The 25,355-nt window shown below is 55.3% G+C and overlaps 54 pseudogenes; all 54 read left to right on the plus strand.

Annotated features, from left to right (window-relative positions):
• Nucleotides 1-331: 331 nt before the first annotated feature.
• LOC135599392 (5S ribosomal RNA) lies at nt 332-450 on the plus strand (annotated as a pseudogene).
• A 350-nt stretch (nt 451-800) lies between these two features.
• On the plus strand, nt 801-919 carry LOC135604082 (5S ribosomal RNA; annotated as a pseudogene).
• A 350-nt stretch (nt 920-1,269) lies between these two features.
• On the plus strand, nt 1,270-1,388 carry LOC135603419 (5S ribosomal RNA; annotated as a pseudogene).
• Nucleotides 1,389-1,738: 350 nt separating this feature from the next.
• On the plus strand, nt 1,739-1,857 carry LOC135604675 (5S ribosomal RNA; annotated as a pseudogene).
• A 350-nt stretch (nt 1,858-2,207) lies between these two features.
• LOC135599234 (5S ribosomal RNA) lies at nt 2,208-2,326 on the plus strand (annotated as a pseudogene).
• Nucleotides 2,327-2,676: 350 nt separating this feature from the next.
• LOC135599235 (5S ribosomal RNA) lies at nt 2,677-2,795 on the plus strand (annotated as a pseudogene).
• A 350-nt stretch (nt 2,796-3,145) lies between these two features.
• On the plus strand, nt 3,146-3,264 carry LOC135604676 (5S ribosomal RNA; annotated as a pseudogene).
• Nucleotides 3,265-3,615: 351 nt separating this feature from the next.
• LOC135603635 (5S ribosomal RNA) lies at nt 3,616-3,734 on the plus strand (annotated as a pseudogene).
• Nucleotides 3,735-4,084: 350 nt separating this feature from the next.
• Nucleotides 4,085-4,203, plus strand: LOC135603161 (5S ribosomal RNA; annotated as a pseudogene).
• Nucleotides 4,204-4,553: 350 nt separating this feature from the next.
• On the plus strand, nt 4,554-4,672 carry LOC135604083 (5S ribosomal RNA; annotated as a pseudogene).
• A 350-nt stretch (nt 4,673-5,022) lies between these two features.
• Nucleotides 5,023-5,141, plus strand: LOC135603835 (5S ribosomal RNA; annotated as a pseudogene).
• A 350-nt stretch (nt 5,142-5,491) lies between these two features.
• LOC135604677 (5S ribosomal RNA) lies at nt 5,492-5,610 on the plus strand (annotated as a pseudogene).
• Nucleotides 5,611-5,960: 350 nt separating this feature from the next.
• On the plus strand, nt 5,961-6,079 carry LOC135599236 (5S ribosomal RNA; annotated as a pseudogene).
• Nucleotides 6,080-6,430: 351 nt separating this feature from the next.
• On the plus strand, nt 6,431-6,549 carry LOC135604084 (5S ribosomal RNA; annotated as a pseudogene).
• Nucleotides 6,550-6,899: 350 nt separating this feature from the next.
• LOC135599489 (5S ribosomal RNA) lies at nt 6,900-7,018 on the plus strand (annotated as a pseudogene).
• Nucleotides 7,019-7,368: 350 nt separating this feature from the next.
• Nucleotides 7,369-7,487, plus strand: LOC135599238 (5S ribosomal RNA; annotated as a pseudogene).
• Nucleotides 7,488-7,837: 350 nt separating this feature from the next.
• On the plus strand, nt 7,838-7,956 carry LOC135599325 (5S ribosomal RNA; annotated as a pseudogene).
• Nucleotides 7,957-8,306: 350 nt separating this feature from the next.
• On the plus strand, nt 8,307-8,425 carry LOC135604550 (5S ribosomal RNA; annotated as a pseudogene).
• Nucleotides 8,426-8,775: 350 nt separating this feature from the next.
• On the plus strand, nt 8,776-8,894 carry LOC135599301 (5S ribosomal RNA; annotated as a pseudogene).
• A 351-nt stretch (nt 8,895-9,245) lies between these two features.
• Nucleotides 9,246-9,364, plus strand: LOC135604085 (5S ribosomal RNA; annotated as a pseudogene).
• A 350-nt stretch (nt 9,365-9,714) lies between these two features.
• LOC135604086 (5S ribosomal RNA) lies at nt 9,715-9,833 on the plus strand (annotated as a pseudogene).
• Nucleotides 9,834-10,183: 350 nt separating this feature from the next.
• On the plus strand, nt 10,184-10,302 carry LOC135603746 (5S ribosomal RNA; annotated as a pseudogene).
• A 350-nt stretch (nt 10,303-10,652) lies between these two features.
• LOC135604578 (5S ribosomal RNA) lies at nt 10,653-10,771 on the plus strand (annotated as a pseudogene).
• Nucleotides 10,772-11,121: 350 nt separating this feature from the next.
• Nucleotides 11,122-11,240, plus strand: LOC135599239 (5S ribosomal RNA; annotated as a pseudogene).
• Nucleotides 11,241-11,590: 350 nt separating this feature from the next.
• On the plus strand, nt 11,591-11,709 carry LOC135599326 (5S ribosomal RNA; annotated as a pseudogene).
• A 350-nt stretch (nt 11,710-12,059) lies between these two features.
• Nucleotides 12,060-12,178, plus strand: LOC135604551 (5S ribosomal RNA; annotated as a pseudogene).
• A 350-nt stretch (nt 12,179-12,528) lies between these two features.
• On the plus strand, nt 12,529-12,647 carry LOC135604392 (5S ribosomal RNA; annotated as a pseudogene).
• Nucleotides 12,648-12,997: 350 nt separating this feature from the next.
• Nucleotides 12,998-13,116, plus strand: LOC135599490 (5S ribosomal RNA; annotated as a pseudogene).
• A 350-nt stretch (nt 13,117-13,466) lies between these two features.
• Nucleotides 13,467-13,585, plus strand: LOC135599241 (5S ribosomal RNA; annotated as a pseudogene).
• Nucleotides 13,586-13,935: 350 nt separating this feature from the next.
• Nucleotides 13,936-14,054, plus strand: LOC135599327 (5S ribosomal RNA; annotated as a pseudogene).
• Nucleotides 14,055-14,404: 350 nt separating this feature from the next.
• On the plus strand, nt 14,405-14,523 carry LOC135604552 (5S ribosomal RNA; annotated as a pseudogene).
• Nucleotides 14,524-14,873: 350 nt separating this feature from the next.
• On the plus strand, nt 14,874-14,992 carry LOC135599302 (5S ribosomal RNA; annotated as a pseudogene).
• Nucleotides 14,993-15,343: 351 nt separating this feature from the next.
• LOC135604087 (5S ribosomal RNA) lies at nt 15,344-15,462 on the plus strand (annotated as a pseudogene).
• Nucleotides 15,463-15,812: 350 nt separating this feature from the next.
• LOC135604089 (5S ribosomal RNA) lies at nt 15,813-15,931 on the plus strand (annotated as a pseudogene).
• A 350-nt stretch (nt 15,932-16,281) lies between these two features.
• Nucleotides 16,282-16,400, plus strand: LOC135603747 (5S ribosomal RNA; annotated as a pseudogene).
• Nucleotides 16,401-16,750: 350 nt separating this feature from the next.
• LOC135604579 (5S ribosomal RNA) lies at nt 16,751-16,869 on the plus strand (annotated as a pseudogene).
• A 351-nt stretch (nt 16,870-17,220) lies between these two features.
• Nucleotides 17,221-17,339, plus strand: LOC135604600 (5S ribosomal RNA; annotated as a pseudogene).
• A 350-nt stretch (nt 17,340-17,689) lies between these two features.
• Nucleotides 17,690-17,808, plus strand: LOC135599340 (5S ribosomal RNA; annotated as a pseudogene).
• A 350-nt stretch (nt 17,809-18,158) lies between these two features.
• On the plus strand, nt 18,159-18,277 carry LOC135604474 (5S ribosomal RNA; annotated as a pseudogene).
• Nucleotides 18,278-18,628: 351 nt separating this feature from the next.
• LOC135604090 (5S ribosomal RNA) lies at nt 18,629-18,747 on the plus strand (annotated as a pseudogene).
• Nucleotides 18,748-19,097: 350 nt separating this feature from the next.
• Nucleotides 19,098-19,216, plus strand: LOC135603711 (5S ribosomal RNA; annotated as a pseudogene).
• A 350-nt stretch (nt 19,217-19,566) lies between these two features.
• On the plus strand, nt 19,567-19,685 carry LOC135599242 (5S ribosomal RNA; annotated as a pseudogene).
• A 350-nt stretch (nt 19,686-20,035) lies between these two features.
• On the plus strand, nt 20,036-20,154 carry LOC135604678 (5S ribosomal RNA; annotated as a pseudogene).
• Nucleotides 20,155-20,504: 350 nt separating this feature from the next.
• LOC135599243 (5S ribosomal RNA) lies at nt 20,505-20,623 on the plus strand (annotated as a pseudogene).
• A 348-nt stretch (nt 20,624-20,971) lies between these two features.
• On the plus strand, nt 20,972-21,090 carry LOC135603624 (5S ribosomal RNA; annotated as a pseudogene).
• A 351-nt stretch (nt 21,091-21,441) lies between these two features.
• Nucleotides 21,442-21,560, plus strand: LOC135604160 (5S ribosomal RNA; annotated as a pseudogene).
• A 350-nt stretch (nt 21,561-21,910) lies between these two features.
• Nucleotides 21,911-22,029, plus strand: LOC135602949 (5S ribosomal RNA; annotated as a pseudogene).
• A 351-nt stretch (nt 22,030-22,380) lies between these two features.
• Nucleotides 22,381-22,499, plus strand: LOC135604091 (5S ribosomal RNA; annotated as a pseudogene).
• A 350-nt stretch (nt 22,500-22,849) lies between these two features.
• On the plus strand, nt 22,850-22,968 carry LOC135604144 (5S ribosomal RNA; annotated as a pseudogene).
• A 350-nt stretch (nt 22,969-23,318) lies between these two features.
• On the plus strand, nt 23,319-23,437 carry LOC135599244 (5S ribosomal RNA; annotated as a pseudogene).
• Nucleotides 23,438-23,787: 350 nt separating this feature from the next.
• Nucleotides 23,788-23,906, plus strand: LOC135599245 (5S ribosomal RNA; annotated as a pseudogene).
• A 351-nt stretch (nt 23,907-24,257) lies between these two features.
• On the plus strand, nt 24,258-24,376 carry LOC135604093 (5S ribosomal RNA; annotated as a pseudogene).
• A 350-nt stretch (nt 24,377-24,726) lies between these two features.
• LOC135604496 (5S ribosomal RNA) lies at nt 24,727-24,845 on the plus strand (annotated as a pseudogene).
• Nucleotides 24,846-25,195: 350 nt separating this feature from the next.
• LOC135599246 (5S ribosomal RNA) lies at nt 25,196-25,314 on the plus strand (annotated as a pseudogene).
• The last annotated feature ends 41 nt before the right edge of the window (nt 25,315-25,355 follow it).

A 25,355-nucleotide genomic window follows, 5' to 3' on the forward strand; every position in this document is an offset into this window, starting at 1 on the left:
GAAACATCTCCCGTAGAGCTCCGAGACGATTGTTTTGGGGCTGGAAATTTGCTGTGACCGCTACGCACTCAGTATCGAGGGGCTCGGAGAGAGCTTTCCGGATTGGGGTCGCAATAGCGATTCCGAGATCGTTCTAGAAAGTGCCGATGATTTCGGCACGCGCTTGCCGTGACCGATACGCAGTCGTCGGGCTAGGGCTCGGAGAGAGCATGCAATTGGGATTTCGTGAACGTTCGAGAAAGCGACGACAGTTTCGTGACGGGCAAGAGGCTCCGGACGTTGATGCGCCGACCGCGACGTGCACATAGGCGAGGGACGAAGCTCGCGAAACGGGTGCGATAAAGGCAGCACTAAATCACCGGATCCCATCAAAACACTGAAGTTAAGCGTGCTTGGGCCAGAGTAGGACTAGGATTGGTGACCCCCTAGGAAGTCCTCGTGTTGCACTCCTTTTTGAATCCCGGGATACGAAACATCTCCCGTAGAGCTCCGAGACGATTGTTTTGGGGCAGGAAATTTGCTGTGACCGCTACGCAGTCAGTATCGAGGGGCTCGGAGAGAGCTTTCCGGATTGGGGTCGCAATAGCGATTCCGAGATCGTTCTAGAAAGTGCCGATGGTTTCGGCACGCGCTTGCCGTGACCGATACGCAGTCGTCGGGCTAGGGCTCGGAGAGAGCTTGCAATAGGGATTTCGTGAACGTTCGAGAAAGCGACGACAGTTTCGTGACGGGCAAGGGGCTCCGGACGTTGATGCGCCGACCGCGACGTGCACATAGGCGAGGGACGAAGCTCGCGAAACGGGTGCGATAATGGCAGCACTAAATCACCGGATCCCATCAAAACACCGAACTTAAGCGTGCTTGGGCCAGAGTAGTACTACGATGGGTGACCCCCTGGGAAGTCATCGTGTTGCACTCCTTTTTGCATCCCGGGATACGAAACATCTCCCGTAGAGCTCCGAGACGATTGTTTTGGGGCTGGAAATTTGCTGTGACCGCTACGCACTCAGTATCGAGGGGCTCGGAGAGAGCTTTCCGGATTGGGGTCGCAATAGCGATTCCGATATCGTTCTAGAAAGTGCCGATGATTTTGGCACGCGCTTGCCGTGACCGATACGCAGTCGTCGGGCTAGGGCTCGGAGAGAGCTTGCAATAGGGATTTCGTGAACGTTCGAGAAAGCGACGACAGTTTCGTGACGGGCAAGAGGCTCCGGACGTTGATGCGCCGACCGCGACGTGCACATAGGCGAGGGACGAAGCTCGCGAAATGGGTGCGATAATGGCAGCACTAAATCTCCGGATCCCATCAAAACACCGAAGTTAAGCGTGCTTGGGCCAGAGTAGTACTACGATGGGTGACCCCCTGGGAAGTCATCGTGTTGCACTCCTTTTTGCATCCCGGGATACGAAACATCTCCCGTAGAGCTCCAAGACGATTGTTTTGGGGCTGGAAATTTGCTGTGACCGCTACGCAGTCAGTATCGAGGGGAACGGAGAGAGCTTTCCGGATTGGGGTCGCAATAGCGATTCCGAGATCGTTCTAGAAAGTGCCGATGATTTCGGCACGCGCTTGCCGTGACCGATACGTTGTCGTCGGGCTAGGGCTCCGAGAGAGCTTGCAATAGGGATTTCGTGAACGTTCGAGAAAGCGACGACAGTTTCGTGACGGGCAAGAGGCTCCGGACGTTGATGCGCCGACCGCGACGTGCACATAGGCGAGGGACGAAGCTCGCGAAATGGGTGCGATAATGGCAGCACTAAATCACCGGATCCAATCAAAACACCGAAGTTAAGCGTGCTTGGGCCAGAGTAGGACTAGGATTGGTGACCCCCTGGGAAGTCCTCGTGTTGCACTCCTTTTTGCATCCCGGGATACGAAACATCTCCCGTAGAGCTCCGAGACGATTGTTTTGGGGCTGGAAATTTGCTGTGACCGCTACGCACTCAGTATCGAGGGGCTCGGAGAGAGCTTTCCGGATTGGTGTCGCAATAGCGATTCCGAGATCGTTCTAGAAAGTGCCGATGATTTCGGCACGCGCTTGCCGTGACCGATACGCAATCGTCGGGCTAGGGCTCGGAGAGAGCATGCAATAGGGATTTCGTGAACATTCGAGAAAGCGACGACAGTTTCGTGACGGGCAAGAGGCTCCGGACGTTGATGCGCCGACCGCGACGTGCACATAGGCGAGGGACGAAGCTCGCGAAACGGGTGCGATAAAGGCAGCACTAAATCACCGGATCCCATCAAAACACTGAAGTTAAGCGTGCTTGGGCCAGAGTAGGACTAGGATTGGTGACCCCCTGGGAAGTCCTCGTGTTGCACTCCTTTTTGCATCCCGGGATACGAAACATCTCCCGTAGAGCTCCGAGACGATTGTTTTGGGGCTGGAAATTTGCTGTGACCTCTACGCACTCAGTATCGAGGGGCTCGGAGAGAGCTTTCTGGATTGGTGTCGCAATAGCGATTCCGAGATCGTTCTAGAAAGTGCCGATGATTTCGGCACGCGCTTGCCGTGACCGATACGCAATCGTCGGGCTAGGGCTCGGAGAGAGCATGCAATAGGGATTTCGTGAACATTCGAGAAAGCGACGACAGTTTCGTGACGGGCAAGAGGCTCCGGACGTTGATGCGCCGACCGCGACGTGCACATAGGCGAGGGACGAAGCTCGCGAAACGGGTGCGATAAAGGCAGCACTAAATCACCGGATCCCATCAAAACACTGAAGTTAAGCGTGCTTGGGCCAGAGTAGGACTAGGATTGGTGACCCCCTGGGAAGTCCTCGTGTTGCACTCCTTTTTGCATCCCGGGATACGAAACATCTCCCGTAGAGCTCCGAGACGATTGTTTTGGGGCTGGAAATTTGCTGTGACCGCTACGCAGTCAGTATCGAGGGGCTCGGAGAGAGCTTTCCAGATTGGGGTCGCAATAGCGATTCCGAGATCGTTCAAGAAAGTGCCGATGATTTCGGCACGCGCTTGCCGTGACCGATACGTTGTCGTCGGGCTAGGGCTCGGAGAGAGCTTGCAATAGGGATTTCGTGAACGTTCGAGAAAGCGACGACAGTTTCGTGACGGGCAAGAGGCTCCGGACGTTGATGCGCCGACCGCGACGTGCACATAGGCGAGGGACGAAGCTCGCGAAATGGGTGCGATAATGGCAGCACTAAATCACCGGATCCAATCAAAACACCGAAGTTAAGCGTGCTTGGGCCAGAGTAGGACTAGGATTGGTGACCCCCTGGGAAGTCCTCGTGTTGCACTCCTTTTTGCATCCCGGGATACGAAACATCTCCCGTAGAGCTCCGAGACGATTGTTTTGGGGCTGGAAATTTGCTGTGACCGCTACGCAGTCAGTATCGAGGGGCTCGGAGAGAGCTTTCCAGATTGGGGTCGCAATAGCGATTCCGAGATCGTTCTAGAAAGTGCCGATGGTTTCGGCACGCGCTTGCCGTGACCGTTAAGCAGTCGTCGGGCTAGGGCTCGGAGAGAGCTTGCAATAGGGATTTCGTGAACGTTCGAGAAAAGCAACGACAGTTTCATGACGGGCAAGAGGCTCCGGACGTTGATGCGCCGACCGCGACGTGCACATAGGCGAGGGACGAATCTCGCGAAATGGGTGCGATAATGGCAGCACTAAATCACCGGATCCCATCAAAACACCGAACTTAAGCGTGCTTGGGCCAGAGTAGTACTACGATGGTTGACCCCCTGGGAAGTCCTCGTGTTGCACTCCTTTTTGCATCCCGGGATACGAAACATCTCCCGTAGAGCTCCGAGACGATTGTTTTGGGGCTGGAAATTTGCTGTGACCGCTACGCACTCAGTATCGAGGGGCTCGGAGAGAGCTTTCCGGATTGGGGTCGCAATAGCGATTCCGATATCGTTCTAGAAAGTGCCGATGATTTTGGCACGCGCTTGCCGTGACCGATACGCAGTCGTCGGGCTAGGGCTCGGAGAGAGCTTGCAATAGGGATTTCGTGAACGTTCGAGAAAGCGACGACAGTTTCGTGACGGGCAAGAGGCTCCGGACGTTGATGCGCCGACCGCGACGTGCACATAGGCGAGGGACGAAGCTCGCGAAATGGGTGCGATAATGGCAGCACTAAATCACCGGATCCCATCAAAACACCGAAGTTAAGCGTGCTTGGGCCAGAGTAGTACTACGATGGGTGACCCCTTGGGAAGTCATCGTGTTGCACTCCTTTTTGCATCCCGGGATACGAAACATCTCCCGTAGAGCTCCAAGACGATTGTTTTGGGGCTGGAAATTTGCTGTGACCGCTATGCAGTCAGTATCGAGGGGAACGGAGAGAGCTTTCCGGATTGGGGTCGCAATAGCGATTCCGAGATCGTTCTAGAAAGTGCCGATGGTTTCGGCACGCGCTTGCCGTGACCGATACGCAGTCGTCGGGCTACGGCTCGGAGAGAGCTTGCAATAGGGATTTCGTGAACGTTCGAGAAAGCGACGACAGTTTCGTGACGGGCAAGGGGCTCCGGACGTTGATGCGCCGACCGCGACGTGCACATAGGCGAGGGACGAAGCTCGCGAAACGGGTGCGATAATGGCAGCACTAAATCACCGGATCCCATCAAAACACCGAACTTAAGCGTGCTTGGGCCAGAGTAGTACTACGATGGGTGACCCCCTGGGAAGTCATCGTGTTGCACTCCTTTTTGCATCCCGGGATACGAAACATCTCCCGTAGAGCTCCGAGACGATTGTTTTGGGGCTGGAAATTTGCTGTGACCGCTACGCACTCAGTATCGAGGGGCTCGGAGAGAGCTTTCCGGATTGGGGTCGCAATAGCGATTCCGATATCGTTCTAGAAAGTGCCGATGATTTTGGCACGCGCTTGCCGTGACCGATACGCAGTCGTCGGGCTAGGGCTCGGAGAGAGCTTGCAATAGGGATTTCGTGAACGTTCGAGAAAGCGACGACAGTTTCGTGACGGGCAAGAGGCTCCGGACGTTGATGCGCCGACCGCGACGTGCACATAGGCGAGGGACGAAGCTCGCGAAATGGGTGCGATAATGGCAGCACTAAATCACCGGATCCCATCAAAACACCGAAGTTAAGCGTGCTTGGGCCAGAGTAGTACTACGATGGTTGACCCCTTGGGAAGTCATCGTGTTGCACTCCTTTTTGCATCCCGGGATACGAAACATCTCCCGTAGAGCTCCAAGACGATTGTTTTGGGGCTGGAAATTTGCTGTGACCGCTACGCAGTCAGTATCGAGGGGAACGGAGAGAGCTTTCCGGATTGGGGTCGCAATAGCGATTCCGAGATCGTTCTAGAAAGTGCCGATGATTTCGGCACGCGCTTGCCGTGACCGATACGTTGTCGTCGGGCTAGGGCTCGGAGAGAGCTTGCAATAGGGATTTCGTGAACGTTCGAGAAAGCGACGACAGTTTCATGACGGGCAAGAGGCTCCGGACGTTGATGCGCCGACCGCGACGTGCACATAGGCGAGGGACGAAGCTCGCGAAATGGGTGCGATAATGGCAGCACTAAATCACCGGATCCAATCAAAACACCGAAGTTAAGCGTGCTTGGGCCAGAGTAGGACTAGGATTGGTGACCCCCTGGGAAGTCCTCGTGTTGCACTCCTTTTTGCATCCCGGGATACGAAACATCTCCCGTAGAGCTCCGAGACGATTGTTTTGGGGCTGGAAATTTGCTGTGACCGCTACGCACTCAGTATCGAGGGGCTCGGAGAGAGCTTTCCGGATTGGTGTCGCAATAGCGATTCCGAGATCGTTCTAGAAAGTGCCGATGATTTCGGCACGCGCTTGCCGTGACCGATACGCAATCGTCGGGCTAGGGCTCGGAGAGAGCATGCAATAGGGATTTCGTGAACATTCGAGAAAGCGACGACAGTTTCGTGACGGGCAAGAGGCTCCGGACGTTGATGCGCCGACCGCGACGTGCACATAGGCGAGGGACGAAGCTCGCGAAACGGGTGCGATAAAGGCAGCACTAAATCACCGGATCCCATCAAAACACTGAAGTTAAGCGTGCTTGGGCCAGAGTAGGACTAGGATTGGTGACCCCCTGGGAAGTCCTCGTGTTGCACTCCTTTTTGCATCCCGGGATACGAAACATCTCCCGTAGAGCTCCGAGACGATTGTTTTGGGGCTGGAAATTTGCTGTGACCGCTACGCAGTCAGTATCGAGGGGCTCGGAGAGAGCTTTCCAGATTGGGGTCGCAATAGCGATTCCGAGATCGTTCTAGAAAGTGCCGATGGTTTCGGCACGCGCTTGCCGTGACCGTTACGCAGTCGTCGGGCTAGGGCTCGGAGAGAGCTTGCAATAGGGATTTCGTGAACGTTCGAGAAAAGCAACGACAGTTTCATGACGGGCAAGAGGCTCCGGACGTTGATGCGCCGACCGCGACGTGCACATAGGCGAGGGACGAATCTCGCGAAATGGGTGCGATAATGGCAGCACTAAATCACCGGATCCCATCAAAACACCGAACTTAAGCGTGCTTGGGCCAGAGTAGTACTACGATGGGTGACCCCCTGGGAAGTCATCGTGTTGCACTCCTTTTTGCATCCCGAGATACGAAACATCTCCCGTAGAGCTCCGAGACGATTGTTTTGGGGCTGGAAATTTGCTGTGACCGCTACGCACTCAGTATCGAGGGGCTCGAAGAGAGCTTTCCGGATTGGGGTCGCAATAGCGATTCCGAGATCGTTCTAGAAAGTGCCGATGATTTCGGCACGCGCTTGCCGTGACCGATACGCAGTCGTCGGGCTAGGGCTCGGAGAGAGCTTGCAATAGGGATTTCGTGAACGTTCGAGAAAGCGACGACAGTTTCGTGACGGGCAAGAGACTCCGGACGTTGATGCGCCGACCGCGACGTGCACATAGGCGAGGGACGAAGCTCGCGAAACGGGTGCGATAAAGGCAGCACTAAATCACCGGATCCCATCAAAAAACCGAAGTTAAGCGTGCTTGGGCCAGAGTAGGACTAGGAATGGTGACCCCCTGGGAAGTCCTCGTGTTGCACTCCTTTTTACATCCCGGGATACGAAACATCTCCCGTAGAGCTCCGAGACGATTGTTTTGGGGCAGGAAATTTGCTGTGACCGCTACGCACTCAGTATCGAGGGGCTCGGAGAGAGCTTTCCGGATTGGTGTCGCAATAGCGATTCCGAGATCGTTCTAGAAAGTGCCGATGATTTCGGCACGCGCTTGCCGTGACCGATACGCAATCGTCGGGCTAGGGCTCGGAGAGAGCATGCAATAGGGATTTCGTGAACATTCGAGAAAGCGACGACAGTTTCGTGACGGGCAAGAGGCTCCGGACGTTGATGCGCCGACCGCGACGTGCACATAGGCGAGGGACGAAGCTCGCGAAACGGGTGCGATAAAGGCAGCACTAAATCACCGGATCCCATCAAAACACTGAAGTTAAGCGTGCTTGGGCCAGAGTAGGACTAGGATTGGTGACCCCCTGGGAAGTCCTCGTGTTGCACTCCTTTTTGCATCCCGGGATACGAAACATCTCCCGTAGAGCTCCGAGACGATTGTTTTGGGGCTGGAAATTTGCTGTGACCGCTACGCACTCAGTATCGAGGGGCTCGGAGAGAGCTTTCCGGATTGGTGTCGCAATAGCGATTCCGAGATCGTTCTAGAAAGTGCCGATGATTTCGGCACGCGCTTGCCGTGACCGATACGCAATCGTCGGGCTAGGGCTCGGAGAGAGCATGCAATAGGGATTTCGTGAACATTCGAGAAAGCGACGACAGTTTCGTGACGGGCAAGAGGCTCCGGACGTTGATGCGCCGACCGCGACGTGCACATAGGCGAGGGACGAAGCTCGCGAAACGGGTGCGATAAAGGCAGCACTAAATCACCGGATCCCATCAAAAAACCGAAGTTAAGCGTGCTTGGGCCAGAGTAGGACTAGGATTGGTGACCCCCTGGGAAGTCCTCGTGTTGCACTCCTTTTTGCATTCCGGGATACGAAACATCTCCCGTAGAGCTCCGAGACGATTGTTTTGGGGCTGGAAATTTGCTGTGACCGCTACGCACTCAGTATCGAGGGGCTCGGAGAGAGCTTTCCGGATTGGGGTCGCAATAGCGATTCCGAGATCGTTCTAGAAAGTGCCGATGATTTCGGCACGTGCTTGCCGTGACCGATACGCAGTCGTCGGGCTAGGGCTCGGAGAGAGCATGCAATAGGGATTTCGTGAACGTTCGAGAAAGCGACGACAGTTTCGTGACGGGCAAGAGGCTCCGGACGTTGATGCGCCGACCGCAACGTGCACATAGGCGAGGGACGAAGCTCGCGAAACGGGTGCGATAATGGCAGCACTAAATCACCGGATCCCATCAAAACACCGAAGTTAAGCGTGCTTGGGCCAGAGTAGGACTAGGAATGGTGACCCCCTGGGAAGTCCTCGTGTTGCACTCCTTTTTACATCCCGGGATACGAAACATCTCCCGTAGAGCTCCGAGACGATTGTTTTGGGGCTGGAAATTTGCTGTGACCGCTACGCTGTCAGTATCGAGGGGCTCGGAGACAGCTTTCCGGATTGGGGTCGCAATAGCGATTCCGAGATCGTTCTAGAAAGTGCATATGATTTCGGCACGCGCTTGCCGTGACCGATACGCAGTCGTCGGGCTAGGGCTCGGAGAGAGCATGCAATAGGGATTTCGTGAACGTTCGAGAAAGCGACGACAGTTTCGTGACGGGCAAGAGGCTCCGGACGTTGATGCACCGACCGCGACGTGCACATAGGCGAGGGACGAAGCTCGCGAAACGGGTGCGATAAAGGCAGCACTAAATCACCAGATCCCATCAAAACACTGAAGTTAAGCGTGCTTGGGCCAGAGTAGGACTAGGATTGGTGACCCCCTAGGAAGTCCTCGTGTTGCACTCCTTTTTGCATCCCGGGATACGAAACATCTCCCGTAGAGCTCCGAGACGATTGTTTTGGGGCAGGAAATTTGCTGTGACCGCTACGCAGTCAGTATCGAGGGGCTCGGAGAGAGCTTTCCGGATTGGGGTCGCAATAGCGATTCCGAGATCGTTCTAGAAAGTGCCGATGATTTCGGCACGCGCTTGCCGTGACCGATACGCAGTCGTCGGGCAAGGGCTCGGAGAGAGCATGCAATAGGGATTTCGTGAACGTTCGAGAAAAGCGACGACAGTTTCATGACGGGCAAGAGGCTCCGGACGTTGATGCGCCGACCGCGACGTGCACATAGGCGAGGGACGAAGCTCGCGAAACGGGTGCGATAATGGCAGCACTAAATCACCGGATCCCATCAAAACACCGAACTTAAGCGTGCTTGGGCCAGAGTAGTACTACGATGGGTGACCCCCTGGGAAGTCATCGTGTTGCACTCCTTTTTGCATCCCGAGATACGAAACATCTCCCGTAGAGCTCCGAGACGATTGTTTTGGGGCTGGAAATTTGCTGTGACCGCTACGCAGTCAGTATCGAGGGGCTCGGAGAGAGCTTTCCGGATTGGGGTCGCAATAGCGATTCCGAGATCGTTCTAGAAAGTGCCGATGGTTTCGGCACGCGCTTGCCATGACCGATACGCAGTCGTCGGGCTAGGGCTCGGAGAGAGCTTGCAATAGGGATTTCGTGAACGTTCGAGAAAGCGACGACAGTTTCTTGACGGGCAAGGGGCTCCGGACGTTGATGCGCCGACCGCGACGTGCACATAGGCGGGGGACGAAGCTCGCGAAACGGGTGCGATAATGGCAGCACTAAATCACCGGATCCCATCAAAACACCGAACTTAAGCGTGCTTGGGCCAGAGTAGTACTACGATGGGTGACCCCCTGGGAAGTCATCGTGTTGCACTCCTTTTTGCATCCCGGGATACGAAACATCTCCCGTAGAGCTCCGAGACGATTGTTTTGGGGCTGGAAATTTGCTGTGACCGCTACGCACTCAGTATCGAGGGGCTCGGAGAGAGCTTTCCGGATTGGGGTCGCAATAGCGATTCCGAGATCGTTCTAGAAAGTGCCGATGATTTTGGCACGCGCTTGCCGTGACCGATACGCAGTCGTCGGGCTAGGGCTCGGAGAGAGCTTGCAATAGGGATTTCGTGAACGTTCGAGAAAGCGACGACAGTTTCGTGACGGGCAAGAGGCTCCGGACGTTGATGCGCCGACCGCGACGTGCACATAGGCGAGGGACGAAGCTCGCGAAATGGGTGCGATAATGGTAGCACTAAATCACCGGATCCCATCAAAACACCGAAGTTAAGCGTGCTTGGGCCAGAGTAGTACTACGATGGGTGACCCCTTGGGAAGTCATCGTGTTGCACTCCTTTTTGCATCCCGGGATACGAAACATCTCCCGTAGAGCTCCAAGACGATTGTTTTGGGGCTGGAAATTTGCTGTGACCGCTACGCAGTCAGTATCGAGGGGAACGGAGAGAGCTTTCCGGATTGGGGTCGCAATAGCGATTCCGAGATCGTTCTAGAAAGTGCCGATGATTTCGGCACGTGCTTGCCGTGACCGATACTCAGTCGTCGGGCTAGGGCTCGGAGAGAGCATGCAATAGGGATTTCGTGAACGTTCGAGAAAGCGACGACAGTTTCGTGACGGGCAAGAGGCTCCGGACGTTGATGCGCCGACCGCGACGTGCACATAGGCGAGGGACGAAGCTCGCGAAACGGGTGCGATAATGGCAGCACTAAATCACCGGATCCCATCAAAACACCGAAGTTAAGCGTGCTTGGGCCAGAGTAGGACTAGGAATGGTGACCCCCTGGGAATTCCTCGTGTTGCACTCCTTTTTACATCCCGGGATACGAAACATCTCCCGTAGAGCTCCGAGACGATTGTTTTGGGGCTGGAAATTTGCTGTGACCGCTACGCATTCAGTATCGAGGGGCTCGGAGAGAGCTTTCTGGATTGGTGTCGCAATAGCGATTCCGAGATCGTTCTAGAAAGTGCCGATGATTTCGGCACGCGCTTGCCGTGACCGATACGCAATCGTCGGGCTAGGGCTCGGAGAGAGCATGCAATAGGGATTTCGTGAACATTCGAGAAAGCGACGACAGTTTCGTGACGGGCAAGAGGCTCCGGACGTTGATGCGCCGACCGCGACGTGCACATAGGCGAGGGACGAAGCTCGCGAAACGGGTGCGATAAAGGCAGCACTAAATCACCGGATCCCATCAAAACACTGAAGTTAAGCGTGCTTGGGCCAGAGTAGGACTAGGATTGGTGACCCCCTGGGAAGTCCTCGTGTTGCACTCCTTTTTGCATCCCGGGATACGAAACATCTCCCGTAGAGCTCCGAGACGATTGTTTTGGGGCTGGAAATTTGCTGTGACCGCTACGCACTCAGTATCGAGGGGCTCGGAGAGAGCTTTCCGGATTGGTGTCGCAATAGCGATTCCGAGATCGTTCTAGAAAGTGCCGATGATTTCGGCACGCGCTTGCCGTGACCGATACGCAATCGTCGGGCTAGGGCTCGGAGAGAGCATGCAATAGGGATTTCGTGAACATTCGAGAAAGCGACGACAGTTTCGTGACGGGCAAGAGGCTCCGGACGTTGATGCGCCGACCGCGACGTGCACATAGGCGAGGGACGAAGCTCGCGAAACGGGTGCGATAAAGGCAGCACTAAATCACCGGATCCCATCAAAAAACCGAAGTTAAGCGTGCTTGGGCCAGAGTAGGACTAGGATTGGTGACCCCCTGGGAAGTCCTCGTGTTGCACTCCTTTTTGCATTCCGGGATACGAAACATCTCCCGTAGAGCTCCGAGACGATTGTTTTGGGGCTGGAAATTTGCTGTGACCGCTACGCACTCAGTATCGAGGGGCTCGGAGAGAGCTTTCCGGATTGGGGTCGCAATAGCGATTCCGAGATCGTTCTAGAAAGTGCCGATGATTTCGGCACGTGCTTGCCGTGACCGATACGCAGTCGTCGGGCTAGGGCTCGGAGAGAGCATGCAATAGGGATTTCGTGAACGTTCGAGAAAGCGACGACAGTTTCGTGACGGGCAAGAGGCTCCGGACGTTGATGCGCCGACCGCAACGTGCACATAGGCGAGGGACGAAGCTCGCGAAACGGGTGCGATAATGGCAGCACTAAATCACCGGATCCCATCAAAACACCGAAGTTAAGCGTGCTTGGGCCAGAGTAGGACTAGGAATGGTGACCCCCTGGGAAGTCCTCGTGTTGCACTCCTTTTTACATCCCGGGATACGAAACATCTCCCGTAGAGCTCCGAGACGATTGTTTTGGGGCTGGAAATTTGCTGTGACCGCTACGCTGTCAGTATCGAGGGGCTCGGAGACAGCTTTCCGGATTGGGGTCGCAATAGCGATTCCGAGATCGTTCTAGAAAGTGCATATGATTTCGGCACGCGCTTGCCGTGACCGATACGCAGTCGTCGGGCTAGGGCTCGGAGAGAGCATGCAATAGGGATTTCGTGAACGTTCGAGAAAGCGACGACAGTTTCGTGACGGGCAAGAGGCTCCGGACGTTGATGCACCGACCGCGACGTGCACATAGGCGAGGGACGAAGCTCGCGAAACGGGTGCGATAAAGGCAGCACTAAATCACCGGATCCCATCAAAACACCGAACTTAAGCGTGCTTGGGCCAGAGTAGTACTACGATGGGTGACCCCCTGGGAAGTCATCGTGTTGCACTCCTTTTTGCATCCCGAGATACGAAACATCTCCCGTAGAGCTCCGAGACGATTGTTTTGGGGCTGGAAATTTGCTGTGACCGCTACGCACTCAGTATCGAGGGGCTCGAAGAGAGCTTTCCGGATTGGGGTCGCAATAGCGATTCCGAGATCGTTCTAGAAAGTGCCGATCATTTCGGCACGCGCTTGCCGTGACCGATACGCAGTCGTCGGGCTAGGGCTCGGAGAGAGCTTGCAATAGGGATTTCGTGAACGTTCGAGAAAGCGACGACAGTTTCGTGACGGGCAAGAGACTCCGGACGTTGATGCGCCGACCGCGACGTGCACATAGGCGAGGGACGAAGCTCGCGAAACGGGTGCGATAAAGGCAGCACTAAATCACCGGATCCCATCAAAAAACCGAAGTTAAGCGTGCTTGGGCCAGAGTAGGACTAGGAATGGTGACCCCCTGGGAAGTCCTCGTGTTGCACTCCTTTTTACATCCCGGGATACGAAACATCTCCCGTAGAGCTCCGAGACGATTGTTTTGGGGCAGGAAATTTGCTGTGACCGCTACGCACTCAGTATCGAGGGGCTCGGAGAGAGCTTTCCGGATTGGTGTCGCAATAGCGATTCCGAGATCGTTCTAGAAAGTGCCGATGATTTCGGCACGCGCTTGCCGTGACCGATACGCAATCGTCGGGCTAGGGCTCGGAGAGAGCATGCAATAGGGATTTCGTGAACATTCGAGAAAGCGACGACAGTTTCGTGACGGGCAAGAGGCTCCGGACGTTGATGCGCCGACCGCGACGTGCACATAGGCGAGGGACGAAGCTCGCGAAACGGGTGCGATAAAGGCAGCACTAAATCACCGGATCCCATCAAAACACTGAAGTTAAGCGTGCTTGGGCCAGAGTAGGACTAGGATTGGTGACCCCCTGGGAAGTCCTCGTGTTGCACTCCTTTTTGCATCCCGGGATACGAAACATCTCCCGTAGAGCTCCGAGACGATTGTTTTGGGGCTGGAAATTTGCTGTGACCGCTACGCACTCAGTATCGAGGGGCTCGGAGAGAGCTTTCCGGATTGGTGTCGCAATAGCGATTCCGAGATCGTTCTAGAAAGTGCCGATGATTTCGGCACGCGCTTGCCGTGACCGATACGCAATCGTCGGGCTAGGGCTCGGAGAGAGCATGCAATAGGGATTTCGTGAACATTCGAGAAAGCGACGACAGTTTCGTGACGGGCAAGAGGCTCCGGACGTTGATGCGCCGACCGCGACGTGCACATAGGCGAGGGACGAAGCTCGCGAAACGGGTGCGATAAAGGCAGCACTAAATCACCGGATCCCATCAAAAAACCGAAGTTAAGCGTGCTTGGGCCAGAGTAGGACTAGGATTGGTGACCCCCTGGGAAGTCCTCGTGTTGCACTCCTTTTTGCATTCCGGGATACGAAACATCTCCCGTAGAGCTCCGAGACGATTGTTTTGGGGCTGGAAATTTGCTGTGACCGCTACGCACTCAGTATCGAGGGGCTCGGAGAGAGCTTTCCGGATTGGGGTCGCAATAGCGATTCCGAGATCGTTCTAGAAAGTGCCGATGATTTCGGCACGTGCTTGCCGTGACCGATACGCAGTCGTCGGGCTAGGGCTCGGAGAGAGCATGCAATAGGGATTTCGTGAACGTTCGAGAAAGCGACGACAGTTTCGTGACGGGCAAGAGGCTCCGGACGTTGATGCGCCGACCGCAACGTGCACATAGGCGAGGGACGAAGCTCGCGAAACGGGTGCGATAATGGCAGCACTAAATCACCGGATCCCATCAAAACACCGAAGTTAAGCGTGCTTGGGCCAGAGTAGGACTAGGAATGGTGACCCCCTGGGAAGTCCTCGTGTTGCACTCCTTTTTACATCCCGGGATACGAAACATCTCCCGTAGAGCTCCGAGACGATTGTTTTGGGGCTGGAAATTTGCTGTGACCGCTACGCTGTCAGTATCGAGGGGCTCGGAGACAGCTTTCCGGATTGGGGTCGCAATAGCGATTCCGAGATCGTTCTAGAAAGTGCATATGATTTCGGCACGCGCTTGCCGTGACCGATACGCAGTCGTCGGGCTAGGGCTCGGAGAGAGCATGCAATAGGGATTTCGTGAACGTTCGAGAAAGCGACGACAGTTTCGTGACGGGCAAGAGGCTCCGGACGTTGATGCACCGACCGCGACGTGCACATAGGCGAGGGACGAAGCTCGCGAAACGGGTGCGATAAAGGCAGCACTAAATCACCAGATCCCATCAAAACACTGAAGTTAAGCGTGCTTGGGCCAGAGTAGGACTAGGATTGGTGACCCCCTAGGAAGTCCTCGTGTTGCACTCCTTTTTGCATCCCGGGATACGAAACATCTCCCGTAGAGCTCCGAGACGATTGTTTTGGGGCAGGAAATTTGCTGTGACCGCTACGCAGTCAGTATCGAGGGGCTCGGAGAGAGCTTTCCGGATTGGGGTCGCAATAGCGATTCCGAGATCGTTCTAGAAAGTGCCGATGATTTCGGCACGCGCTTGCCGTGACCGATACGCAGTCGTCGGGCAAGGGCTCGGAGAGAGCATGCAATAGGGATTTCGTGAACGTTCGAGAAAAGCGACGACAGTTTCATGACGGGCAAGAGGCTCCGGACGTTGATGCGCCGACCGCGACGTGCACATAGGCGAGGGACGAAGCTCGCGAAACGGGTGCGATAATGGCAGCACTAAATCACCGGATCCCATCAAAACACCGAACTTAAGCGTGCTTGGGCCAGAGTAGTACTACGATGGGTGACCCCCTGGGAAGTCATCGTGTTGCACTCCTTTTTGCATCCCGAGATACGAAACATCTCCCGTAGAGCTCCGAGACGATTGTTTTGGGGCTGGAAATTTGCTGTGACCGCTACGCAGTCAGTATCGAGGGGCTCGGAGAGAGCTTTCCGGATTGGGGTCGCAATAGCGATTCCGAGATCGTTCTAGAAAGTGCCGATGGTTTCGGCACGCGCTTGCCATGACCGATACGCAGTCGTCGGGCTAGGGCTCGGAGAGAGCTTGCAATAGGGATTTCGTGAACGTTCGAGAAAGCGACGACAGTTTCTTGACGGGCAAGGGGCTCCGGACGTTGATGCGCCGACCGCGACGTGCACATAGGCGGGGGACGAAGCTCGCGAAACGGGTGCGATAATGGCAGCACTAAATCACCGGATCCCATCAAAACACCGAACTTAAGCGTGCTTGGGCCAGAGTAGTACTACGATGGGTGACCCCCTGGGAAGTCATCGTGTTGCACTCCTTTTTGCATCCCGGGATACGAAACATCTCCCGTAGAGCTCCGAGACGATTGTTTTGGGGCTGGAAATTTGCTGTGACCGCTACGCACTCAGTATCGAGGGGCTCGGAGAGAGCTTTCCGGATTGGGGTCGCAATAGCGATTCCGAGATCGTTCTAGAAAGTGCCGATGATTTTGGCACGCGCTTGCCGTGACCGATACGCAGTCGTCGGGCTAGGGCTCGGAGAGAGCTTGCAATAGGGATTTCGTGAACGTTCGAGAAAGCGACGACAGTTTCGTGACGGGCAAGAGGCTCCGGACGTTGATGCGCCGACCGCGACGTGCACATAGGCGAGGGACGAAGCTCGCGAAATGGGTGCGATAATGGTAGCACTAAATCACCGGATCCCATCAAAACACCGAAGTTAAGCGTGCTTGGGCCAGAGTAGTACTACGATGGGTGACCCCTTGGGAAGTCATCGTGTTGCACTCCTTTTTGCATCCCGGGATACGAAACATCTCCCGTAGAGCTCCAAGACGATTGTTTTGGGGCTGGAAATTTGCTGTGACCGCTACGCAGTCAGTATCGAGGGGAACGGAGAGAGCTTTCCGGATTGGGGTCGCAATAGCGATTCCGAGATCGTTCTAGAAAGTGCCGATGATTTCGGCACGTGCTTGCCGTGACCGATACTCAGTCGTCGGGCTAGGGCTCGGAGAGAGCATGCAATAGGGATTTCGTGAACGTTCGAGAAAGCGACGACAGTTTCGTGACGGGCAAGAGGCTCCGGACGTTGATGCGCCGACCGCGACGTGCACATAGGCGAGGGACGAAGCTCGCGAAACGGGTGCGATAATGGCAGCACTAAATCACCGGATCCCATCAAAACACCGAAGTTAAGCGTGCTTGGGCCAGAGTAGGACTAGGAATGGTGACCCCCTGGGAATTCCTCGTGTTGCACTCCTTTTTACATCCCGGGATACGAAACATCTCCCGTAGAGCTCCGAGACGATTGTTTTGGGGCTGGAAATTTGCTGTGACCGCTACGCAGTCAGTATCGAGGGGCTCGGAGAGAGCTTTCCGGATTGGGGTCGCAATAGCGATTCCGAGATCGTTCTAGAAAGTGCCGATGGTTTCGGCACGCGCTTGCCGTGACCGTTACGCAGTCGTCGGGCTAGGGCTCGGAGAGAGCTTGCAATAGGGATTTCGTGAACGTTCGAGAAAAGCGACGACAGTTTCATGACGGGCAAGAGGCTCCGGACGTTGATGCGCCGACCGCGACGTGCACATAGGCGAGGGACGAAGCTCGCGAAACGGGTGCGATAATGGCAGCACTAAATCACCGGATCCAATCAAAACACCGAACTTAAGCGTGCTTGGGCCAGAGTAGTACTACGATGGGTGACCCCCTGGGAAGTCATCGTGTTGCACTCCTTTTTGCATCCCGGGATACGAAACATCTCCCGTAGAGCTCCGAGACGATTGTTTAGGGGCTGGAAATTTGCTGTGACCGCTACGCACTCAGTATCGAGGGGATCGGAGAGAGCTTTCCGGATTGGGGTCGCAATAGCGATTCCGAGATCGTTCTAGAAAGTGCCGATGATTTCGGCACGCGCTTGCCGTGACCGATACGCAGTCGTCGGGCTAGGGCTCGGAGAGAGCTTGCAATAGGGATTTCGTGAACGTTCGAGAAAGCGACGACAGTTTCGTGACGGGCAAGAGACTCCGGACGTTGATGCGCCGACCGCGACGTGCACATAGGCGAGGGACGAAGCTCGCGAAACGGGTGCGATAATGGCAGCACTAAATCACCGGAACCCATCAAAAAACCGAAGTTAAGCGTGCTTGGGCCAGAGTAGGACTAGGATTGGTGACCCCCTGGGAAGTCCTCGTGTTGCACTCCTTTTTGTATCCCGGGATACGAAACATCTCCCGTAGAGCACCGAGACGATTGTTTTGGGGCTGGAAATTTGCTGTGACCGCTACGCACTCAGTATCGAGGGGCTCGGAGAGAGCTTTCCGGATTGGGGTCGCAATAGCGATTCCGAGATCGTTCTAGAAAGTGCCGATGATTTCGGCACGTGCTTGCCGTGACCGATACGCAGTCGTCGGGCTAGGGCTCGGAGAGAGCATGCAATAGGGATTTCGTGAACGTTCGAGAAAGCGACGACAGTTTCGTGACGGGCAAGAGGCTCCGGACGTTGATGCACCGACCGCGACGTGCACATAGGCGAGGGACGAAGCTCGCGAAACGGGTGCGATAAAGGCAGCACTAAATCACAGGATACCATCAAAACACCGAAGTTAAGCTTGCTTGGGCCAGAGTAGTACTACGATGGGTGACCCCCTGGGAAGTCCTCGTGTTGCACTCCTTTTTGCATCCCGGGATACGAAACATCTCCCGTAGAGCTCCGAGACGTTTGTTTTGGGGCTGGAAATTTGCTTTGACCGCTACGCAGTCAGTATCGAGGGGCTCAGAGTGAGCTTTCCGGATTGGGGTCACAATAGCGATTCCGAGATCGTTCTAGAAAGTGCCGATGGTTTCGGCACGCGCTTGCCGTGACCGATACGCAGTCGTCGGGCTAGGGCTCGGAGAGAGCTTGCAATAGGGATTTCGTGAACGTTCGAGAAAAGCGACGACAGTTTCGTGACGGGCAAGAGGCTCCGGATGTTGATGCGCCGACCGCGACGTGCACATAGGCGAGGGACGAAGCTCGCGAAACGGGTGCGATAATGGCAGCACTAAATCACCGGATCCCATCAAAACACCGAACTTAAGCGTGCTTGGGCCAGAGTAGTACTACGATGGGTGACCCCCTGGGAAGTCATCGTGTTGCACTCCTTTTTGCATCCCGAGATACGCAACATCTCCCGTATAGCTCTGAGACGATTGTTTTGGGGCTGAATATTTGCTGTGACTGCTACGCACTCAGTATCGAGGGGCTCGGAGAGAGCTTTCCGGATTGGGGTCGCAATAGCGATTCCGAGATCGTTCTAGAAAGTGCCGATGATTTCGGCACGCGCTTGCCGTGACCGATACGCAGTCGTCGGGCTAGGGCTCGGAGAGAGCTTGCAATAGGGATTTCGTGAACGTTCGAGAAAGCGACGACAGTTTCGTGACGGGCAAGAGGCTCCGGACGTTGATGCGCCGACCGCGACGTGCACATAAGCGAGGGACGAAGCTCGCGAAATGGGTGCGATAATGGCAGCACTAAATCATCGGATCCCATCAAAACACCGAAGTTAAGCGTGCTTGGGCCAGAGTAGTACTACGATGGGTGACCCCCTGGGAAGTCATCGTGTTGCACTCCTTTTTGCATCCCGGGATACGAAACATCTCCCGTAGAGCTCCGAGACGATTGTTTTGGGGCTGGAAATTTGCTGTGACCGCTACGCACTCAGTATCGAGGGGAACGGAGAGAGCTTTCCGGACTGGGGTCGCAATAGCGATTCCGAGATCGTTCTAGAAAGTGCCGATGATTTCGGCACGCGCTTGCTGTGACCGATACGCAGTCGTCGGGCTAGGGCTCGGAGAGAGCTTGCAATAGGGATTTCGCGAACGTTCGAGAAAGCTACGACAGTTTCGTGACGGGCAAGAGGCTCCGGACGTTGATGCGCCGACCGCGACGTGCACATAGGCGAGGGACGAAGCTCGCGAAACGGGTGCGATAAAGGCAGCACTAAATCACCGGATCCCATCAAAACACTGAAGTTAAGCGTGCTTGGGCCAGAGTAGGACTAGGATTGGTGACCCCCTGGGAAGTCCTCGTGTTGCACTCCTTTTTGCATCCCGGGATACGAAACATCTCCCGTAGAGCTCCGAGACGATTGTTTTGGGGCTGGAAATTTGCTGTGACCGCTACGCTGTCAGTATCGAGGGGAACGGAGAGAGCTTTCCGGATTGGGGTCGCAATAACGATTCCGAGATCGTTCTAGAAAGTGCCGATGATTTCGGCACGCGCTTGCCGTGACCGATACGCAGTCGTCGGGCTAGGGCTTGGAGAGAGCTTGCAATAGGGATTTCGTGAACGTTCGAGAAAGCGATGACAGTTTCGTGACGGGCAAGAGGCTCCGGACGTTGATGCGCCGACCGCGACGTGCACATAGGCGAGGGACGAAACTCGCGAAACGGGTGCGATAATGGCAGCACTAAATCACTGGATCCCATCAAAACACTGAAGTTAAGCGTGCTTGGGCCAGAGTAGGACTAGGATTGGTGACCCCCTGGGAAGTCCACGTGTTGCACTCCTTTTTGCATCCCGGGATACGAAACATCTCCCGTAGAGCTCCGAGACGATTGTTTTGGGGCTGGAAATTTGCTGTGACCGCTACGCAGTCAGTATCGAGGGGCTCGGAGAGAGCTTTCCGGATTGGGGTCGCAATAGCGATTCCGAGATCGTTCTAGAAAGTGCCGATGATTTCGGCACGCGCTTGCCGTGACCGATACGCAGTCGTCGGGCTAGGGCTCTGAGAGAGCATGCAACAGGGATTTCGTGAACATTCGAGAAAGCGATGACAGTTTCGTGACGGGCAAGAGGCTCCGGACGTTGATGCGCCGACCGCGACGTGCACATAGGCGAGGGACGAAGCTCGCGAAACGGGTGCGATAAAGGCAGCACTAAATCACCGGATCCCATCAAAACACTGAAGTTAAGCGTGCTTGGGCCAGAGTAGGACTAGGATTGGTGACCCCCTGGGAAGTCCTCGTGTTGCACTCCTTTTTGCATCCCGGGATACGAAACATCTCCCGTAGACTCCGAGACGATTGTTTTGGGGCTGGAAATTTGCTGTGACCGCTACGCAGTCAGTATCGAGGGGCTCGGAGAGAGCTTTCCGGATTGGGGTCACAATAGCGATTCCGAGATCGTTCTAAAAGTGCCGATGGTTTCGGCACGCGCTTGTCGTGACCGATACGCAGTCGTCGGGCTAGGGCTCGGAGAGAGATTGCAATAGGGATTTCGTGAACGTTCGAGAAAGCGCCGAAGGTTTCGTGACGGGCAAGAGGCTCCGGACGTTGATGCGCCGACCGCGACGTGCACATAGGCGAGGGACGAAGCTCGCGAAACGTGTGCGATAATGGCAGCACTAAATCACCGGATACCATCAAAACACCGAAGTTAAGCTTGCTTGGGCCAGAGTAGTACTACGATGGGTGACCCCCTGGGAAGTCCTCGTGTTGCACTCCTTTTTGCATCCCGGGATACGAAACATCTCCCGTAGAGCTCCGAGACGTTTGTTTTGGGGCTGGAAATTTGCTTTGACCGCTACGCAGTCAGTATCGAGGGGCTCAGAGTGAGCTTTCCGGATTGGGGTCACAATAGCGATTCCGAGATCGTTCTAGAAAGTGCCGATGGTTTCGGCACGCGCTTGCCGTGACCGATACGCAGTCGTCGGGCTAGGGCTCGGAGAGAGCTTGCAATAGGGATTTCGTGAACGTTCGAGAAAAGCGACGACAGTTTCGTGACGGGCAAGAGGCTCCGGACGTTGATGCGCCGACCGCGACGTGCACATAGGCGAGGGACGAAGCTCGCGAAACGGGTGCGATAATGGCAGCACTAAATCACCGGATCCCATCAAAACACCGAACTTAAGCGTGCTTGGGCCAAAGTAGTACTACGATGGGTGACCCCCTGGGAAGTCATCGTGTTGCACTCCTTTTTGCATCCCGAGATACGCAACATCTCCCGTATAGCTCCGAGACGATTGTTTTGGGGCTGGATATTTGTTGTGACCGCTACGCACTCAGTATCGAGGGGCTCAGAGAGAGCTTTCCGGATTGGGGTCGCAATAGCGATTCCGAGATCGTTCTAGAAAGTGCCGATGATTTCGGCACGCGCTTGCCGTGACCGATATGCAGTCGTCGGGCTAGGGCTCGGAGAGAGCTTGCAATAGGGATTTCGTGAACGTTCGAGAAAGCGACGACAGTTTCGTGACGGGCAAGAGGCTCCGGAAGTTGATGCGCCGACCGCGACGTGCACATAAGCGAGGGACGAAGCTCGCGAAATGGGTGCGATAATGGCAGCACTAAATCACCGGATCCCATCAAAACACCGAAGTTAAGCGTGCTTGGGCCAGAGTAGTACTACGATGGGTGACCCCCTGGGAAGTCATCGTGTTGCACTCCTTTTTGCATCCCGGGATACGAAACATCTCCCGTAGAGCTCCGAGATGATTGTTTTGGGGCTGGAAATTTGCTGTGACCGCTACGCAGTCAGTATCGAGGGGCTCAGAGTGAGCTTTCCGGATTGGGGTCACAATAGCGATTCCGAGATCGTTCTAGAAAGTGCCGATGGTTTCGGCACGCGCTTGCCGTGACCGATACGCAGTCGTCGGGCTAGGGCTCGGAGAGAGCTTGCAATAGGGATTTCGTGAACGTTCGAGAAAAGCGACGACAGTTTCGTGACGGGCAAGAGGCTCCGGACGTTGATGCGCCGACCGCGACGTGCACATTGGCGAGGGACGAAGCTCGCGAAACGGGTGCGATAATGGCAGCACTAAATCACCGGATCCCATCAAAACACCGAACTTAAGCGTGCTTGGGCCAGAGTAGTACTACGATGGGTGACCCCCTGGGAAGTCATCGTGTTGCACTCCTTTTTGCATCCCGAGATACGCAACATCTCCCGTATAGCTCCGAGACGATTGTTTTGGGGCTGGATATTTGCTGTGACCGCTACGCACTCAGTATCGAGGGGCTCGGAGAGAGCTTTCCGGATTGGGGTCGCAATAGCGATTCCGAGATCGTTCTAGAAAGTGCCGATGATTTCGGCACGCGCTTGCCGTGACCGATATGCAGTCGTCGGGCTAGGGCTCGAAGAGAGCTTGCAATAGGGATTTCGTGAACGTTCGAGAAAGCGACGACAGTTTCGTGACGGGCAAGAGGCTCCGGACGTTGATGCGCCGACCGCGACGTGCACATAAGCGAGGGACGAAGCTCGCGAAATGGGTGCGATAATGGCAGCACTAAATCGCCGGATCCTATCAAAACACCGAAGTTAAGCGTGCTTGGGCCAGAGTAGTACTACGATGGGTGACCCCCTGGGAAGTCATCGTGTTGCACTCCTTTTTGCATCCCGGGATACGAAACATCTCCCGTAGAGCTCCGAGATGATTGTTTTGGGGCTGGAAATTTGCTGTGACCGCTACGCACTCAGTATCGAGGGGAACGGAGAGAGCTTTCCGGATTGGGGTCGCAATAGCGATTCCGAGATCGTTCTAGAAAGTGCCGATGATTTCGGCACGCGCTTGCTATGACCGATACGCATTCGTCGGGCTAGGGCTCGGAGAGAGCTTGCAATAGGGATTTCGCGAACGTTCGAGAAAGCTACGACAGTTTCGTGACGGGCAAGAGGCTCCGGACGTTGATGCGCCGACCGCGACGTGCACATAGGCGAGGGACGAAGCTCGCGAAACGGGTGCGATAAAGGCAGCACTAAATCACCGGATCCCATCAAAACACTGAAGTTAAGCGTGCTTGGGCCAGAGTAGGACTAGGATTGGTGACCCCCTGGGAAGTCCTCGTGTTGCACTCCTTTTTGCATCCCGGGATATGAAACATCTCCCGTAGAGCTCCGAGACGATTGTTTTGGGGCTGGAAATTTGCTGTGACCGCTACGCAGTCAGTATCGAGGGGCTCGGAGAGAGCCTTCCGGATTGGGGTCGCAATAGCGATTCCGAGATCGTTCTAGAAAGTGCCGATGATTTCGGCACGCGCTTGCCGTGACCGATACGCAGTCGTCGGACTAGGGCTCGGAGAGAGCATGCAATAGGGATTTCGTGAACGTTCGAGAAAGCGACGACAGTTTCGTGACGGGCAAGAGGCTCCGGACGTTGATGCGCCGACCGCGACGTGCACATAGGCGAGGGACGAAGCTCGCGAAACGGGTGCGATAAAGGCAGCACTAAATCACCGGATCCCATCAAAACACTGAAGTTAAGCGTGCTTGGGCCAGAGTAGGACTAGGATTGGTGACCCCCTGGGAAGTCCTCGTGTTGCACTCCTTTTTGCATCCCGGGATACGAAACATCTCCCGTAGAGCTCCGAGACGATTGTTTTGGGGCTGGAAATTTGCTGTGACCGCTACACAGTCAGTATCGAGGGGCTCGGAGAGAGCTTTCCGGATTGGGGTCGCAATAGCGATTCCGAGATCGTTCTAGAAAGTGCCGATGGTTTCGGCACGCGCTTGCCGTGACCAATACGCAGTCGTCGGGCTAGGGCTCGGAGAGAGCTTGCAATAGGGATTTCGTGAACGTTCGAGAAAAGCGACGACAGTTTCTTGACGGGCAAGAGGCTCCGGACGTTGATGCGCCGACCGCGACGTGCACATAGGCGAGGGACGAAGCTCGCGAAACGGGTGCGATAATGGCAGCACTAAATCACCGGATCCCATCAAAACACCGAACTTAAGCGTGCTTGGGCCAGAGTAGTACTACGATGGGTGACCCCCTGGGAAGTCATCGTGTTGCACTCCTTTTTGCATCCCGAGATACGAAACATCTCCCGTAGAGCTCCGAGATGATTGTTTTGGGGCTGGAAATTTGCTGTGACCGCTACGCTCTCAGTATCGAGGGGCTCGGATAGAGCTTTCCGGATTGGGGTCGCAATAGCGATTCCGAGATCGTTCTAGAAAGTGCCGATGATTTCGGCATGCGCTTGCCGTGACCGATACGCAGTCGTCGGGCTAGGGCTCGGAGAGAGCTTGCAATAGGGATTTCGTGAACGTTCGAGAAAGCGACGACAGTTTCGTGACGGGCAAGAGGCTCCGGACGTTGATGCGCCGACCGCGACGTGCACATAGGCGAGGGACGAAGCTCGCGAAATGGGTGCGATAATGGCAGCACTAAATCACCGGATCCCATCAAAACACCGAAGTTAAGCGTGCTTGGGCCAGAGTAGGACTAGGATTGGTGACCCCCTAGGAAGTCCTCGTGTTGCACTCCTTTTTGCATCCCGGGATACGAAACATCTCCCGTAGAGCTCCGAGACGATTGTTTTGGGGCTGGAAATTTGCTGTGACCGCTACGCAGTCAGTATCGAGGGGCTCGGAGAGAGCTTTCCGGATTGGGGTCGCAATAGCGATTCCGAGATCGTTCTAGAAAGTGCCGATGATTTCGGCACGCACTTGCCGTGACCGATACGCAGTCGTCGGGCTAGGGCTCGGAGAGAGATTGCAATAGGGATTTCGTGAACGTTCGAGAAAGCGACGACAGTTTCGTGACGGGCAAGAGGCTCCGGACATTGATGCGCCGACCGCGACGTGCACATAGGCGAGGGACGAAGCTCGCGAAACGGGTGCGATAAAGGCAGCACTAAATCACCGGATCCCATCAAAACACTGAAGTTAAGCGTGCTTGGGCCAGAGTAGGACTAGGATTGGTGACCCCCTGGGAAGTCCTCGTGTTGCACTCCTTTTTGCATCTCGGGATACGAAACATCTCCCGTAGAGCTCC

This window comes from Musa acuminata, chromosome BXJ2-1 (genome assembly GCF_036884655.1).
Source record: "Musa acuminata AAA Group cultivar baxijiao chromosome BXJ2-1, Cavendish_Baxijiao_AAA, whole genome shotgun sequence".
Taxonomy (NCBI): Eukaryota; Viridiplantae; Streptophyta; class Magnoliopsida; order Zingiberales; family Musaceae; genus Musa; species Musa acuminata.